Consider the following 18,696-nt stretch of genomic DNA (forward strand, 5'->3'; position numbering starts at 1 on the left):
AATCCAGATACATAGCTTTGCTCAGGTCAGTAATCCATCCCAGGTTGGGACTCACATGAGTGCTCACAGAGGAGACCAAAAGCCAGAGAGAAACCTTTCCTCCTCACGTTGCTTGTTCCTACAAGTGCAAGATGGAGCACTTCTGCTCACCTGCTGCCTACATGGGGGGGACAGACCCCTATCTCCCTTCCTAAGGCTTTACATTGCTCCCCTTCTCACAGCTTTCCCCACAGCTGCATGCTCAACCACTTCTCCTGAACAAATGGGCTGTTCTGCCCAGGGTAGCCACTGGGAATGGGATTAAGACCAGCAGAAAGGAGCTTACAGATGGGCACCATCTGCAGTGACGATAATTAACTAATGAGGTTTAAAGATGTTTTTCCTTACTCCTTGCACAGGCTTGTTGATTGAGGAATTTGCCCTGTTCTGTGACAAGCATGACTGAATACCTTCTTCTCTTACACAGGTACTGAGCCTGAATGCAGGGGAAGATTAATGGCCTCAAGTTGCAACAAGGGAGATTCAAATTGGATGTTAGGAAAAATCTCTTCTTAGAAAGAGCAACCAGGCAATGGAAGGGGCTGCCCAGGGAGGTGGTGCAGTCGCTGTCCCTGGAGGTGTTCAAAAAATGTTTAGATGTTGGATTGAGGGACAGGGTTTACTGTGAAAACATTGGTGGTAGGTGGATGATTGGACTGGTTGATCTTGGAGGTCTTTTCCAAACTTGGTGATTCTATGAAAAGCTGTCTCCTTCGCATGAAATGCCTGGTGGCAAATGCTTTTCTGCCTTTTCTGAACAGAAAGCCCATGTTTTAGTTTCCAGCCTGCAGTAACTCAGATTAGATGATTGCAAAGGTCCCTCCCAGCCTGAAGAACGAAGAGCAAAAAGAAAAAACCTCAAAATCCAGGACAAACTTCCATATATTCCATCAAAGGATGGAATATGTGAAAGTAAAGGATTATCTCTAAATACTAAGGAATGAAAAAATCACAACCCCAGAGGGGTGAGTGAAAACATTATTCCTTGTTCACCAGTGGAAAAAGAGATGTTTTCAGATTCAGGGATGTCTTCTATGGTCAGGGCAGGTGCAGACCACAAACTTCCTCAATCCCTTCATCCCAGATCGCTCTTCCTTACCAAAAACATGTTCCTAATGATTAACGATCATTAGCTCAACAATTTGCCAGATTATGCTGAGGCTCTATTCCAGATTCCTTATAGAGGCTTCCTTTGCGTTGCACCAAGAGCGTGTGGAGAAGAGGGTGCATGGTTGGCTGTCATTGTACTAGGTCACATAATGGGTGAAAATGACCTGAAACTACCTATAGTGTCTACCCCACGAGTTAGCAGGCTACGCTCCCTGTTCAGCATGCTCCTGGGGCACAATTCCTCTTATCCCATAGCAGATGTCAAAGGCAGGAGTGGTGACTGACCTTCCAGAGCAGCTCCTCCTCTCCAGAGCATAAAGGAATATCGAGATGCTAGTTCAAATACTGACCTATTCTTGCTAGGCACATAGAGTTAATTGAGATGGATGCCCAGTCATAAAATGCTTATGAGGATAAGCACTTTCCAAATACTTTCCTTATCCTGGAGTGAAAGCAATTAGCTAACTGCTCTTCTGAGTACTTATTATCCAGTAATTGCTGCAAGTATTTTGTTAGTGATCGGGAGTTCTAATCATAAAAATGGCACCCATTATACTTTACATACAAAAGCTTCAATTGTTCCTTTTTCTTTTTTTTTTTCTTTTTTTTTTTTTTTCTTCTCTATTGTGAGGTATTCTTTTATTTTAACAAGGCCAGATGCCTTCCCATCCCACCTTAGTTGCAGGTCAGCTTCAGCCCAGCAGCGTGAGAGCAAACCTCCAGGTTCAAAATAGAACTGTGCCTGAAGACACTCTGTGGAATAATTTAGATTTGAATCATAGAATCATTAAGGTTGGAAAAGACCTCTAAGATCATCAAGTCCAACTGTCCAGCTTCCAACATACTGCCCACTAACCATGTCCCTAAGTACCACATATCCACGCTTCTTGAAATCTGTGCTGAAATAAGAGTTAGCACAGTTCCCCTCATAGACTGATGAGGACTTTCCTTTCAGAAAGGTGGGCAATAAAACTGCAGATGTTGGAATTTTACTTGGTGGAAGACAGACACCTCCATACTCTGTGCATTAGGGTCATCTGGGGGATTTTTCAGTCTCTGTTGGCCACAGTTCCAACTGGCTGCTAAGAGAAACAACAGCATCATACAGAAAATATCTAGAGCACAAGCATGAAGAGTTCAGGATCTGAATTTGCACACCAAAACACACCCTTATTCCATGTGAGCTGCAGTGCTAGGAAAGCAGTCCTGGCAATTACCACCCACCATCAGGTGCTTCTATTGCTTCTCCATGTGTGGGGGAGACGGAGAGACCTCAGCCAGCTCTCAGCTACCCATGCAGGTGAGTATTGCTCCAGTGACTACAGGGCAAAGGCTGCCTGGAACACATTATTCAAGGGACATAACTACAGCAGAATCTAATTCTGCACCTAGAAAAAAAAATGTATTATTTTATTATTATAAATAATAATAATAGAAAAAAGGCAATGATAATGCAGTAAAAATGATTTTCCTTTGGTGTGTTGTACTCCAACCTTCCCTCTCACCCTTCCCTACCTGAAACTTAAATCACACCTGCAGTGATGTTCAGACTGGAGCTGAAATCAGGGCTGACTTAAGACATGTGTGAGGACTCCACATGCTGCAGTGTGCAACTTCAGGCAGGTGTCAGGATAAATCTCCAGGGGGATTGATTGCTGTGTGTCATCAGAATGAGGGGAATCTCTCAGGCATTAGCCTGTGAAATGGTATCACAGGTTAAAGCTATACAAGATCAGCTTGAGCTCATGCTGCAGTGGTTGACTTTTTTTTTCCTTCAAAAGAAGATTACATGCTGTGTTGCTCAGAGTGAGGATTTCCAGCTCTTTTCTCCTCCAGGATTTTCTTAATAAATAATCATTAATTGCACTTTGGTAGTCTCTCTGGCATATTCTGCCTATAAGTCTCTATGCAACTTCAAGGCATTAATGAAAATGGATACGCCCACTGAGGATTGTTAAGGTATAATTCTGGGTGGGATAAAGGGATTGCAGAAAACTCTTCAGTTTTGAGAAAAGTCTTGCTGGGAATGTTCCTCCAGTTCAGAGCTGAACCCTGGTCAAATTACAGGGGAGAAGTAACACCCAAAGTAGAATCATAGAATGGTTTGGGTTGGAAGGGACCACAAACATTATGCAGCTCCAACCCTGCCGTGGTAAATCAGGCCCTAGGAGCAGATAGCTAGTAACCCAAATTTGAGCCTTTCTTTTTTCTCTGTGAGTTAGGAATCACGCTGGAGATCATGGCTGCACATGGCAGCACTTGTCCTGACCTTGTTTCCTCTCCAGATAAAGAGTCTTATAAGGTCTTGAGAAAAAGCCATGGCATTTCTCTGCTCTGAGAGCAAGAGAAAGGCAGATGCAATGGTGCACGGAATGCAACACAGCATCCGGTCACACAGCAAACCCCAGCATCTCCTTTTGCAGTCCCTCTTTGCTCTCAGCGAGCACTCCTTGCCTAACAACAAGAAATCAGGCTGGTTAGCAGAAGACGGGAGAAATTTGCTGACTGAGAGATAGAGGGACCCTAAGCTCTTTGACTCCCATAAACCCTTCCTTATGTTTGGATATTATTAGCACCTGTTTCTAATCCATTATTTAAAGGTTTTACGCTTAAGGGCTGAAACTGCCAAGGGTGTTAGGTCTCACTCAGAAAAAAAAAAAACAGTGTATAGTACGGTTGGGATTACTTTTGGACAAATCACTTGCTCCCTGTTGACAAGGGAATGTATCCAGTACCTCATTTCCAGCAGGTGCTCTTAGGTTCTCTTCCTCTGAACAGGGCCTTTTTTTTTTTTTCTATGTCCCTATTTTCCATATACTGAAAGGATATCAGTCCCAGCCTCCCTGAGGTATTCATCAGAAGATAATTGTGCTGCCCGGTCTTTACAGCACAAGAGAATGATCGTAGACCTCCCTGTTTGCCTCAGCATTTATAGCTCTTAACCAAAGTAACTTCCTGAGCTAATAATGCTCCTTGGGGTCTCCACGTGTATGGTAATATGTCGATATTGTGTAATCTTAGGCCAAGCTTAGACTTAAGGACTGGTCTGCTCAGACAAGCCCAACTGTGGATGATCTACTTCTAAGAGCATCGTGAAGCCTAGGCACGATCAAGAGTATATGAAGACCTCTGTGGAGTACAGAGACATAGGAAATACAGCTGCAGGCAGATCTCTGCACTGGGTGCAGCAGTTCTCTTTTTCCCATTCACACTAAATTTACCTCTTTGTCAAATCATAGAATCGTTTGAGTTGGAAGGGACCCTTAAAGGCCATCTGTCCCACTCCCTGCACTGAGCAGGGACACCCACAGCTCCATCAGTGCTCAGAGCCCCTTCCAGCCTGACCTTGGCTGTCTGCAGGGATGGGGCACCACTGCCTCTCTGGGTTACATGTGCCAGTGCCTCACCACCCTTAGTTTAGAAAGCTTCTTCCTCACCAAACACACATTTTACTTCAGTATTGTAGGATCATTAAAAAACAAACAAACAAACAAACAAAACCAACCTTCTTATTGTTTCTTGTGCTTTATAAAAGTAGAAACAAAGGTGGTGCTACCGCTGAGGTGGGAAGCAGAGTGGTCTGCACCTATCTAGCTGCTTTTGTTCTGCCTGGCCACAGCCACTCTTCTGCTCCCCAATAGCACCAAAACAGAGCAGCAAGGTGGGGAGCAGAGAAGCCAAAACCACAAGCCTGAGAGCATTGATTGACTGGGAGATGTTCTATTCTCAGGACAGTGAGATGACCTTGAGTTGATCCATTACAGAGATAAGAGCTGTTTGTGGGGTGCTCAAGCATCTCCCCGGCTCTCACCTTCAAGAGCATCTTGGAGGGGCAGTGACCACAGTGGGTGGTGCCTGCAGGACTCTCCATCCCCAGCAGCTTTTCTGGTGACCCAAATGGAGAGCTCAAGTTCCGCCAGCCTTTGCTGCACTTATCTCATCTGGAGCACAACTTCTGACTTATCTGTGCAGGTCCATCTCTGTGCTGTGACGCCACCAGGCAGAGCCCACCAGCAGATGCATGGGGTGATACTGCTGCCTCGGCCCAACGCCCCTGTCCTCACCACGCTCTCTGAGATTAGGATCTCAGGTTGCTGCTGGGAAGCAGCTGAAGTACCACAAGCCTTGTTGCTGAGGTCAAGCCCTCTGGACTTACGGCAGTTATACCTGCAGTGAGTAATAGTAAGGGTTTTTTGGGCTGGTGGTTTTTTCACCCCTCAAGATGCTGTCCCTTGCGCTGGGATGGACTGTATGATGCACAGAGAGATGGGTGTGATGCAGAACACAAGGGCGAGAGATGATAGCCCCTCCCTACTAATCTCCTTGTACCCAAAATCTGTATAAGAGAGAGCTGCCTTATATGCTAAGGCATTAATGTATTAGTGCTAAGAGCATTAGGGACTCAATTAGTACTGTAACCTCCACACCCCCACCCACCACGTGACCGAATTTTAAAGAGCTGCATCCTTGCCTGGTCCTTCTGCCTTCCTGCAACTTCTTGTCATTTCTGCAGCTATACTAAAATACAACTACATATCAGCAAGAGGCTTGATGTTCCTTTCCTTTTCTAGATATGTGAGCCCTTACCAGGAGTCAGCTGCTCCACAGGCAGTTCTGATTGCTACAGCCATGCCATAATGTTTCTACTTTGAGAGCTTGCCTTCAGTTCAGAGGTATTTTCTGAAGAGCAGAGGTTTTCATGTTGAGGTTGTTTTCACAGTTTCAGTTGCATAAGCCTGAATCCATCCAAGTTTCAGGCATTTATGTAGTTGCAATGAGCATTCCTTAGGTATAGATCTTTGCTGGAAATAATTCAGGCCATGAAGAGGATGTAGGGCTGGGGCACATCTGATGTGGAAAGCTCTTGCATTCTGAGGAACAGTGCATCTCAAATCCAAACCAGAAGATTTGGCCCCAGTTGCACCAGCTCATGGGGAGATCCCTTCCACTCATCCCATGAGCTCCTTGCTATTACAAACACTTTGAACTCCAGAAAGCAACGATGGAAATGATAGTGCTGAACAGGACACCAAAATATCTGGTTCTCTCCTGGCTGTGCAGCAGGCTCTGAATGCTTTAACACATGCTCTGTAACCAAGACGTGGACTTCTACTTAACTCACCTGATCAGCAGCCACTGTTAACCAGAGAACATAAGACATGGAATCATAGAATCATTAAGGTTGGAAAAAACCACTAAGAACTTCTAGTCCAAATGTCAACACCATGAACAGCACCATGCATTTAAGACCTTCCCAGGGACTCTAAGGAAGAAATGTTGCAAACTCTGGGTTTTCCCCACCAACGGAAAGGAAAAAAATGCCTCTAGAGAGGATTTGTATACAGTGTGGGGTGGTCAGCACAAAATCCTGGCCATAGCAGGAAGGTGTTGTTTCTGAGAGGGTGCACAAAATGCATCATGTGTTCAATAGGGGCAGAAAAGTCCGTGGTGGACTGAGAGCTGCCCCAGGCTGGGATGAGGCCAGGAGGGAAGGGCTCATCAGAGTGGTGGTTTCTGGGGACACCAGGAGTCACACTCTGCTTTGCTCTGAGCAAAATGTCTGGGAGTGCAGCCCAGCAGAACAAGTCTGGTAAGGTTGTTGGCATATGCATACCGGTGTGATTGGTATGAAATCATGCCCTCACCCTACCTCCCAGTGAGCTGCTGAAGAGCTTCCCTGTTTTGTAATACAGATGACAACATCCATCCATTCCCTGCCAAGTGGGGATGTGAGCACAGCAGGTAAACACCCCTGGGGCCAGCAGGTAAGATGGTGTCCTGCCCACAGCTGCTCCTGGCGCTGGGCTCACCCCTCCATGTGCCTGACACTGCCATCAGGCTAGTTTTGTCCCCACCTTTTCTCACTATACAACAGCAGAAAGAAAAATTCCAATAAAAAAACAAGACTTTGCATGATGGTGAAAGATAATGCTACGTGTTTTACTCCTATCTTATGTCACTTAGGACTCATGTCCATTCGTAGGTATCAGATGATACAGATTTTCCATTACAAAGGTGTAAATACAGGCTAAAGATATTAAAGCTGAAGAAGCTAGTACGGTTTTATATCACTGAAAATAATCCAAAATTCCACCCTCACTTGGTGTTGAGCATTATAGCCATCTTGGGTGTGACAGTCTGCTGAAGAGTGAGAAATTGGCTCTGCTGAAGGGACTTCTGCAGACACCTGGCTATGGCACTGCTGCAAACCCCAGTGTGGATGGATCATCCCCAGTGAACAAGGACAGCCTGTGCACTTTTCTTCTTCCAAAATTACCAACTCAGTTTGCCACCCCCCTGTCCCTACTGCTGTAGGCAAGTCAACCCCTTGCCCAGCTCTGACGTCATGGAGGTGACTCCATTTGCTCTGTCATGTGAGATGTGAAGATTCTTATTAAGATATGTCTTACTCTCCTTGGTTTTGGAGTTCCCCAAGGATGCACTAGTAAAACTAAGGAGTGAATTAGCCAGGAAACATGTCTGAGCATGCATATGGATGGTCAGGCTACTGGGAACTGGTCAGGCTCACTGGGAACTTTGGCTACCCGTGATTTAGTGAGAACTATTGGTGAGAGGTGGACAGTTGGATTGGATCATCTTGTAGGTCTTTTCCAACCTTGGTGATTCTATGATTCTATACTTCTAAAAATAAAGTCAACTCCGTGGCATCATGCTCCACTCCCCCAGAAAACTTCCAGGCATGGTTTAGGAGTTAACACAAAAACTTCCTGTTTTGCAGGCTGAATGTGCTAGCGTGAACATGGCCAAAACTCATCAGGACTATCAAAGGTCAGAGAATAGGCCAGACATTGTTTGGTTTACAGCCTTTGTAGAGCCTTTTTATTATGTTGTCTCTGATGGCAGTTGCCTCCACTGTGGAGAATGGGTGCACAACCTTCTGGCTGGTCCGGGCCTCACCGAGTGAAGAGGAATTGTCTTGGGTCACATATGCATATGTCTCTCCAAAAGTAATTCCTCTTATTTATTTCCATGGAAACTGCAACTGCTACAAAGAGCACAATAACACTGTTTGATAGAGCAAATTCTCAGCTACAACACACCATTTTTCAACGTAGTTGCCACCATTAGCTCTGCATTTTTACCAGTGGTGAACAAGAGCATGCATGCTGCACTTACACACAGGTCTATTAGCAGAGGTTGCTGCTGTTGCTGCTCTCATTGCTGAAACTCACCACCCACCCCTCACTGTGCTCACACCCCACTGTTGGGTTTCCATCAGTGTTCACAAGCATCCATGAATGTCAATGGGTGCCACTTTTTCTGCATGGAGGAATTCAATTCCACTCTCTTCCATGTCAGACCCCATTCTATCAGACTGCCCTTCTGCTGTCATCTGTCACATGGCAACAGCACACAATGGGATATTGATGGGAAGGTTCAACCATACTACCAACATCCACCTCTGACACAATGGGCCAACATCATACAATGGGAGGCACTGTTGTTGTGATGCTGATGTACCAGGTGGGTTCAATGGCAGCTGCTGTGATTCTTAGTGAGCTCTCATGGTGTTCAGTAGAGATTTTTGATGAAATTTTACTTCTCCTGTCCTTCACCCTTCAAAACAGCTGTTCACAAATGCATGCACTGCCACAAAGAGATGACATGAATAAGGCATGATGGTGAAGGGAGGGATACTTCTCTCTGGTAAGAGAGGTCTTACAAAAGTCTGGTAAAGGGACGTGACTAGATTTTTAATAGCAATCCTGTACATTCCATTTGAAAATTCACAAGTAACGCATTTATGTTTATTGGAACAGGTTGCCCAAGGAGGCTGTGGATGCCCCATCCCTGAAGGCATTCAAGACCAGGCTGGATATGGATTTGGGCAGCCTGGTCTGGTGGTTGGCAACTCTGCACACAGCAGGGGGGTTGAAACTCAGTGATCTTTGAGGTCCTTTTCAACCCAGGCCATTCTATGATTCAGTGATTCATGGAGGATTCTGTCCCTCCTAACTAGGATTTCTGCTTTTACAGCCAAAATCCATTGCCTCTTCTCATTTTACTTTGGATATCCAAGGAGGATCTCACTCTGTCTTCTCTGTATCGTCCCACCAGGAAGCTGAAAGGCAGCAATAAAATCCCTCCTTAGGGATCTCTGCAGAGATCCATAGGGGCAGAACACATCCATTTCCCCTCATACTCTACTTGTACGTTCTGCTCTTTAGTCCCCTAACCACCTGGGTGATCTCCTGCCTCATTCTCTCCAGTTTGTCAGTCTCTTTTTTCCATGAAAAAGCCTCAAACAGGAAAGTTCAAAACTAGATATAGTATTCTGGATGCATCTTACAAAGTCCCAAACACTTCCCTATAAAGAGGAATAAGTCTTCCCTATCACACTCCAGAAGATATAGTAAGGCTTATTCTCCTCTTGAGATGCTTTCCCTTCCATCTCCTCGGCATTTTGAAGCTCTTATACGAACAGATGCACATGAGGCAGGAATCAGACCCAAGCTAAGCTAGGAGAGAGGTGGGGATGCTGGATCCTTTCCTCCTTATGCCCCTGTTGAGAATTACAAAAATGGAGCAAGTGATGAGAAAAACCAGTAGCAAAGCTGCATGAAGATTTCAGCAGGAGATACCCAACCGACAGCTGCACTGGATGGAAAGAGAACAAGGAATAATGCTATCCCTGGGTACCATGTTGTCTTGCATGGGTTGGCTTCCCATCTCACACTCATCTTTTGGAGACTGTCCATGTCCACCAATGGACAAAGAGAGGTAGCAGGGTTTGGTGCACTTGCTAGATGATCTTAGTGGTCTCTTCCAATCTTAATGATTCTATGCAGTAAATCTATTTTCTTTTTCACTGTGATTTTTAGGGTACCTATAAAATAAAACTAAGATGTAACCCCTCCAGGCCCTAAGCTCCATACCAAAGGTGCTGAGCCAAGTGTGGAGGGAATGTGGTAATCTGCCCTGGATTAGACCTTGCATAGGGAAACCAAAGATATCAGGTATTTTGGCACTTACAGAGATGTTTACTCTTAAGATAATGAGCAGCCTGTTCACACAAATTAGGGTGGGTCATGTTTGCATAATGTTGATTTCAGAGGTGAAATTAATCTCACAGGCAACATGTTTCCACTGCAGACTATCCATTCAGCACATTCGATAGAGGATCAGATCTCAGTCTGACGAAATTGCTGCAGGGTGGATTTTGAGGGAAAGGAAGGAGGAAAAGGAAAGCACGACCAGAAACATAGCTGAACTTTCCCATACAGTTGCTAATGGATTGCTAGGTCTCGGGAGAATTCAGCCAAGGTTTTATAATTTGTTTCTTACTGACCTTCCTAACAAGAGGATGAGCTTCACTATAATTAATTCCCTATTTGTTCTATTAAAAAAAAAAAAAAAACACAGCCTCAGTCATGGAACAAACATCTCCTTCAGTCCTCCCGTGCTTCTTGCCCCACAGCCCTTGCAATCTTCACTCTCTTCCTTACGAAAACACATCCATTCATTACTGCCCCAACAGTGTACGGGATCAGAGCGCCACTTTTCAAGCACTCACTTTGAAATAAAAAGCAACTAATGACATTCCTTGTGGTTTTTTTTTTTTAATTAAATTTTAATTAAACATCAGGAAGAAATTAAATTTCTCTTTGCAGTCAGCTGGGTTGGGAAGGGCCATGGGGCATTATGACAAAGTTGCAGGTTTTCTAAGCTTTCAAATGGGAGGGATCTATGCTGATTCACTTACATTCAGCCCACTGAATAATGCATTGGATGCTAATGATGGACTGAAATCCTGAGAAAAAGCCAGCGTACTTCCATAGTTCACTTTTTTAGGGAGAGAAGTGCAGAGGGGGATAAAAATAAGTTTTACTTCATTCAAGTGTTGGAAGGAAGAAGTGAAGGTGTAAAGCCAAGGGCAGACTGAGCTCATCTTCTTGTCTTATGCAATCTTTGGTAGCAGCAAACTGAGATGGCAAAAAGCAATGGATCATTGGTGGTGGTGGTGCTCTAAGGTACTGAACACAAGTATGCGTGGAGGTCTGTGTTGTTTATGGTCACAACACAGAGCAAGAAAGAGGCTGTACAAGACCTACAGAAGCTCATGGAGGCCACCTGGCTTGAGAGCAGAAGTCTAGGGATGGAGAAATAGGCCCAGATATTACCCACAAGTGGAATGTCCTTGTTGGAGAAATGGTGGAATGGAGGAGAACTTGGAGCATAGGAAAGAGTGCTTGTGACTGTCAGTAAGGGGGAAACCTACAGAGACCTCCTGAAATGAGACTGCTCTCCTCACTGTTACAAGGTGGCCACAATCCTTGGCATAATTTTTTGATGCGAGCCTTTTAACGCACCTCTGGTGCAGGTCACAAGCTAATATAGAGCAGGGATCATTCTCAAGTAGTAGCTTGGGTGAGGCCACTGGATTTTGGAGACTGAATAAGTAGAGGCATTTCTGGATGGCTGAAGGTGAAACCAGTGGCGCCATTGCGTTTTCATTTTATAGCACAGATATGGACAGGGATGCACCTCTGGCTAAGACACATCCCTCAGAAGAGAGTCCACATTCCCAGAGGTGATTCCTACAGCCACCCTTTCCTCTCCTTCCTTTTGACCCATTGATGAAATGAGAAAACTGACACTGGTTACCTCCACCCAGCTCTGACTCTATTCTGGGAGATATATTCCTAATTTGAGTACAAATTGCCAATTCCCATCCATCCTCCAGCATGGTTTCAGCTTGTTTCTCCAAAGCATCCAACAATTCCCCACTTAGCCCAGAGCTTCTCCCTGCTGTTGCTTTGCATGGGGCATGTCTCCCAACCAGCGCATTCTATATCATGTTACAACTATTGCCTGATATCAGGTATCAGACTTAGAATCATAGAATCACAAATATTGGAAAAGACCTCCAAGATCTTCCAGTCCAACCACCCAACTACTATCAATAACTCCCCACTAAACCACATCCTCTAGTACAACAGCTAAATGTTTCTTGAACACCTCCAGGGATGGCAACCCCACCACCTCTCCAGGCAGCCCATTCCAGCACCTGACCATTCTTTCTGAGAAGTTTTTACTAATTCCTTGCAAGAGGCTGTACTAGAAATACATTAAAATCTATTAAAAGCCATTTCTTTTTGCCCCCAACAAATGGAATGTGCATCACAGAGAGCAAAATTCATACCTTAAGAGATCCATAGGCTGTGCTCTATCTTCTCAGCTGCTTTCTCAACATAGGAGAGCTCAGATCCCTCTCAGGCATCTACCAGCAGGCTGTGAGGCCACATCTCACATTGCCTAATCACTAAGTAACCTCAGCTGCTGTAAGGAGCTCAGGACTTTCAGCATAAGCTTGAGGTCTCTTTCCGCTACAGCTGTCCTTCAGCACTGTGATGTTGCTAGTTCTTGGTGCTGCAAATAACCTTCCCATGCAGCTGAACTTCAGTGTCCCCTCTGCCTGTTCCTGGTCTGCAGGTCTCAGGGCGGAAATCATAGCACTTCATTTCATGTTGTGTGATGCTGCTGTGAATTGAGAGCAACTCCTTGTGCTTTCATGGAGCTACCTCACATTGACATGGGTGTGATTAGGTGCTAAGGGGGTGCAAGAAAAGGGTGGAGGAATCTACAGCTGGTGGGCCAGAGCTCACAGGGAAGCAAATGAGAAGTAGTTATGCTGAACCTTAGGGGGTAGCACTCAATGAAACCAGCATGTGGTTGAAACGAGGCCATATCCTAACATGAGAACGTTAACTCTGCATCTTGGCCTCCTAGATCCCCTGTCTGTAAGGGGTCTGGGATGAAGGATGTTGGTACTGAGTATTGTTGCACTCTGGCTGAAGTCCTCTGGCAGTTCAGTGATAACACCGCTTACATAGGCAGTAAAACACCGGTGGTGAATCAGGAAAACTGGGTACTGTTGTCTAAGCCATTCCAGGCTCTTTCTGTGAGGCTGGGATTTATCTTCCCAAGCCTAACCACACAGAAAGGAGCAGCTAAAGCCAACCTAACCGTTCTCACTCCCCTTAATACCTTATAGAGAAGATATTGAATAATGGAGTACAAACAAAGGGTGCTTCTACAAAGGACAAGTTGTCTTATTTTAAGTAGATGTCAAAAATTTCCTAGCCACCTCTGAAGGGGCTCAGCTCTCTCCTTTAGTTAGAGGAAAGCTAAGGAAATTGTCTTGGTCATTGGTTTTAGGCTGTGCTTTTACTAGCAAATTAGGGAGTCTCAGAGCACCACTGTCTACTCTGTTAGATACTCAACATAGACCACAGCATGGTTTTAGATTGGTCAGCTGGCACTGACACAGACTATTCCTGTGCATAACTGGGGAGCTAGCACTGACTGGGGACATTCCCAAAGGTAGTGTATGTGCATCACCCTAATAAAGAGGTTAACATTTTGGTTGAGTCCTTACCAGGGCAGTTCAACCAGGGAACAGGCCTTGATAATACTTAGATAGGAGAAACAGCACCCTGGTTATTTTATGGCTGACGCTGAGCCTTCCACCACGTAATGCTATAATGCAATAGAAAACACCACAGTAATAGCAAGGTGGCAAAGTCCTAGGCTGCAGCAAATAAGAATTAGCCCAAATGCAGCAGCCATGGACTCAGAAACAAAGGAAAGAATCTACTCACCTTTGGAAGACCTCAGGTAGGCAGGAATCTCCAGCAAGATGCCCTTACCTCCACTGCCAACCCTTAAATGAGTTTTAGGAAAGGATGGATCCTGGCTCCACCCCTTCCAGTCACTCAGGTGCATTGCACCAATGCTGTGAGCAGGGCTGTGCATAGATCAGATGGGGTGGTGGCCTTCAGTTCCACAGAAATAATATTAGCAGTGATTTAGATGATTTAGATGATGATGATGATGATATAGAGTGGTTGTGATTTATGTCTCTTCTTATCTCCCTGGATGTAGTGCCAGGTTCAGTGCTAAGTGCTACAGATCTGGTGTTGAACAGGATTGTACTGCACTGCACACACTGTCTGACTGACACTCGTGTATCGCTGCAGTGTTGATAACACATATTTGGTCTCCTCCTTGTTGTCCTGCTGTGAAAGGTGTGCAAAGTTACACGCTATCTATCACACAGTTTCTCTTTTACAATTGCACAAAGGGTGTAGGCTCTGCTTCAGTGTATGAACCAACATTTGCAAAGTCTGATGGGGTACTTAAGAAAATTTGCACAGTGATAACACATTCCCATTTATCCTATGGATCCTGAAGGATTTACATGTCTAGGTAGGGAGAGGATGGGACCAGACAATTCTTAGTCTCGTTCCCGTAAGACCATTCGTGTGACATGACTCATCTGTGGACATCAAGCTTGGAGAAAGCCTAGGAGATGTGCCTCCAGGTGAGATCTGTGGCATCAGGCTCTTACTTCCCCATGTAATTAAGATCTTTCAGATATTTCCCATCAAAAAGAATCAAGGGAATGGAGCACTTAACAACCACATCAGTTTGCTCCGCACTGCTTTGCAGAGTTCCCCAGTGGGCTTGGCTGTGCTTTTGCCATGTGTTGCTGTGGGTTTTCCTCAACAACCAAATATCTCCATTCCAACAATCTCATCTCCCAGGGATCAACCTATTGATACAGACATTTCTCCCAAAAGACACCCATCTCTCTCCAAGTCATTACTGTCACCTTGGAGGGAATTAACAACAGCACCGGTTGGTTAGGATTTTGCAGAGAATAACGGATGTTAGATAATTAAGCTTCCCAATTCCCTTCAGGGAGGAATTGCCATTCGTGTACAGCAGATAGGTTAGCCAGAGCTCATTGAGGGTAAAGGGCTTGGAAGAGGCTGTGTAATGATTTGATGGCAGAAGAAAGACTGTAATTGTGGAGTCCTGATTCATGCCATTCATAATTACCATCTGCCATTAACGTGTCTCAGATTGCAGGATTAAGAAATAGTTCTCCATTCCCCTTCAGACTTAAAACCTATGTAACCCTCACACCTGATTTTTAGAAATATTCCCTGATTTTGTAGATGACTTTTTGTAATTTGGCAATCAGCAATAAGAAACTGAACAATCTGAACTGTTCTCTCTGTTTAGGTTTCTCATAACATTTTCTTCAGCAAAAAGGCACGTTTCTGAAAGGAAAGTATTTTCCTGTGAAACCTTTTTTTCTTTTTGTGGAACGGTTCTCTTCTCTGCTATGGTTTTGTTTAACTGAAAACAGTAATCTATCACTTTTAGATGCTGATTGAAAACTCTCATACTTCTAGTCCATAAAAATTTTGCACCTGAATATGTTTAATGTTAAATATGAAGGCAGAGAATTCTCTGTTTTCAGTATATTTTTAAAATCTGGAAGGAAAATTCTAAAATATCATGAAACAAAAGACATCTTTCTGCTTTAAATACTGCAAAATGATAGTAAGGCAGAAATGTGTGAATTCCTTGACAACACATCGATGGTTGATATTGCCTTCAGTTACTGTTTCACTGGCTGGAAGGGGATAGTGTGATGGAAACCCTATCTCTTCCCACCTCTATTACTGTGATACTGTGCCTTGAAACACTACAGAGCTTTAAAGTTAGGATGTTATTATTATCATTGATTTCCTCCGCCCACCCTCACATATTTCCCATTCAACACAGCATGTGGTAGGGGTATTATCCAATATTAGAAAATGGTCCCATCAGAGATGTTGGGGTGAAATATTGCATCTCAAACAGTTTACGAGTTAGATGAAGTAGATGTCCCAGTAATACCTTTATCTCTATTACCTACAAACAGAGTTCAGTTCTCTTAAACTGAGACAAGGGAGGTTTAGGTTGGATGTTAGGAGGAAGTTTTTCCCCCAGAGGGTGGTGACGCACTGAACAGGTTGCCCAAGGAGGCTGTGGATGCCCCATCCCTGGAGGCATTCAAGGCCAGGCTGGATGCGGCTCTGGGCAGCCTGGTCTGGTGATTGACAACCCTGCACACAGCAGAGGGGTTGAAGCCAGATGGTCATTGTAGTCCTTTTCAACCCAGGCCATTCCGATTCTATGATTCTATGATTCTCAAGGCAATGCCTGTGTTATAGACATTAGAGGTGAGATACAGCCCACCTACCTTTAGGTGTCTCCACTGAGACTCAATGACACTTCCAAGTTTGAGGAGATAAATAATGTACTGAACTTTTGGACTTCCTTCACACCCTCACTGGGACAGAAACTGGTCAAAGACTTGCATATAGTGGGGTAAGGAGCAATAGACTCGGATAAATGATGTGACTGCAAAATAACATTCCTGTAACACTTATGGCTTCATCTATTTTTAAGAACTGAGATTGTTTATTAAACAAGCAAAATTCAGGGTTGGACATTTAGTTTTTCATTATGTTCTCTTTAATCTACTAAAACTACATAAGCCTCCAAACTGTCAGGAATGGATCAATAGTATGAAACCTAACTTGACAAAGAAGCCCTTAATTTCATCTAACAAAAAGAAAAAAAGTATAGTGCATGACCAAAAAAAAAAAATCAGATTTTCTATTTTCTATGAATGTTCTGTGAGACAATGGGTATTGCCATGAAAACTATTATTTAAAAAAATATATATGCATCATTTCCTTTAACAAAACCAATTTCACTCTGGCAGGTCAGTCATCACTTTTACTTTTCCTTTATATATGTGGTTCATTAAAGAGGAAAGAAAAGTGGAAATGTTGTGTAAGATGAAAATTCTTTAAGTTCGTTTAAGGGAACCTAAGCCAACCCTTGAATTTTCTATAAGTTCCCTCTACTTTTCCTCAGAAGGATGTTTTCTGCAAGGAAATCATCAATGGAAAATGTTTGGCCAGCTGTACTCTTATCTTCAGATCTGGAAACACATGCAATACATGGAAATCCCCACCTCACTTGAAGTTTCAAGGGGATGACTGGATTTTGTGCTCATACTTCTTTCGATATGAGTAAGTGTTTCAGCACTGACTTTTGTTTGCTATCCATCCACTCCAATTCAAAGAAAAACATGTGAAAATTTCCCCCTTTTCCATTACAGTGCATGATCACTGTACAGGGAACTGTGATGGTTGAGCCTGTTTTGTTGTAGTCCTATGAAGAAGTCAGAGGACGTTGGACAGGGAATTAAAAAAGGGAGATTAACTTCCAGCCTGCAGGAAATAGCAGAGACCTTCTGGATATACCTCGATATGGACTGCTCACCAGAGCTCAGGCATTTGCACTGTTGTTAACATAAGCATTGGTCTGGCTTTCGCTTAAGTCTGCTGGCGCAGCCCCAAGTGATCCCCAGCTGTGGGCCAGGAGTTAGCACGACCCAAGGACCATTCCTGGTAGGTTGTTTCTATACAATCACTTTGTTCTGGAGAGACTTTAGCTCTGGGGACTGGACCACACCATGACAGCTGGCCATCAAGGCAGAGTATGGGCCCTGCGACAGGTTACTCTCTCTGAAAACAATTAGTTCATTCATCAGAGTGGTTTTCTTTCCCTGAGGTTAGTGACAACTGCATCTTTGAACCACAGAAGAAAATGTCAGAAAGGCATTGTCCCTTGATGAATGTCGTCTCATCAGAATGCTTGCTCAACCGCTTTATTGTCAAAATCCTCTAGGCAGAGCTTACTATGTTACCTTGGAGGATCCTTGAGCAAGATCTGGTTAAACAGTTCTTTGGAAACAGCAGCCTCCCATCCTCTCTCCTGCTCAGGTAGGAACTGCGGGAAACAAAATAATAATAATAAAGGGAAAGAGGTGGTCAAGTTATTTTTTCCAACTGAACAGCAGCTCAACTCATCAAGGTCCTGAGTAATCTGCTATAGCTGGTCCTGATTTGAGCAGGGGAAGTACCAAAATAGTGCGTGTTGATAGCTGCAGGACTCTTGCAGGCTTATTTGGGCTTGTATTCACTCACTTTTCAGCACACAGTTAAAGATCCTAAATAGCTATTTTAGCTGACAGGTCACGGTTTGGAGTTCATGGAAAGCCAACCACTCCTGGAGAGGTAGTAAGATCTCAAAGCAGGAGGATCACACTGAGAAGTGCCTGTCTCTCTTCACTGGCTGAATTCAGACCTCTGGGGCCATTATAGTCTTTTTCCAAGTCTAAAATCTCCAAAGTTCTTCTAATCTTTTGGGAAGAAGTTGCAGTCTATGAGCCAAAGCTGAGGCTGCTCAAGATGAACATCACGTACAATCACTTTCTCAACACGCGCTTCCGATATTTCCACCTCTACCAAGTCATGCTGTGCCATGAAAGAGCAGTGGCAGAGAAGCTATGCCAGCCTGGAGGTCCTTATGTCCCCATATATGCTCCCACTGGAGGGTGGCACGTATGTAGGTGTTGAAAAACTCCATCAGCGCATTACTGCCCTACTGGACACCCAAAAAAGCATCACCTTTCTGCTTCTGTGAAGGACACTGAGAATGGAGAAGGATATCATCCTTAAGTGTACAAAGCACTTGGAGAACCCAGGAAAGTAGTCAGAAAGGTAAAAACCCCATGTACTAAGAGATGTTACTGGTGCAGAGTTTGGAGCAGGCTAAGAAGTTGGAAACCAACAGATTCACTTTCTGATCTTTCTACCGCCTCATTTTTCA

The 18,696-nt window shown here is 44.2% G+C and overlaps 1 protein-coding gene across 1 annotated transcript in view; it reads right to left on the minus strand.

Annotated features, from left to right (window-relative positions):
• Window positions 1-12,412, minus strand: part of RP1L1 (retinitis pigmentosa 1 like 1) — a 52,776-nt gene extending 40,364 nt beyond the window's left edge. Inside the window, exon 1 of the mRNA XM_040698314.2 lies at window positions 12,314-12,412. The gene's annotated coding sequence lies outside the window, so the exon portion shown is untranslated. The remainder of the gene's footprint in view (window positions 1-12,313) is intronic.
• Between the last annotated feature and the right edge of the window lie 6,284 nt (window positions 12,413-18,696).

Source organism: Gallus gallus, chromosome 3 (genome assembly GCF_016699485.2).
Source record: "Gallus gallus isolate bGalGal1 chromosome 3, bGalGal1.mat.broiler.GRCg7b, whole genome shotgun sequence".
Taxonomy (NCBI): Eukaryota; Metazoa; Chordata; class Aves; order Galliformes; family Phasianidae; genus Gallus; species Gallus gallus.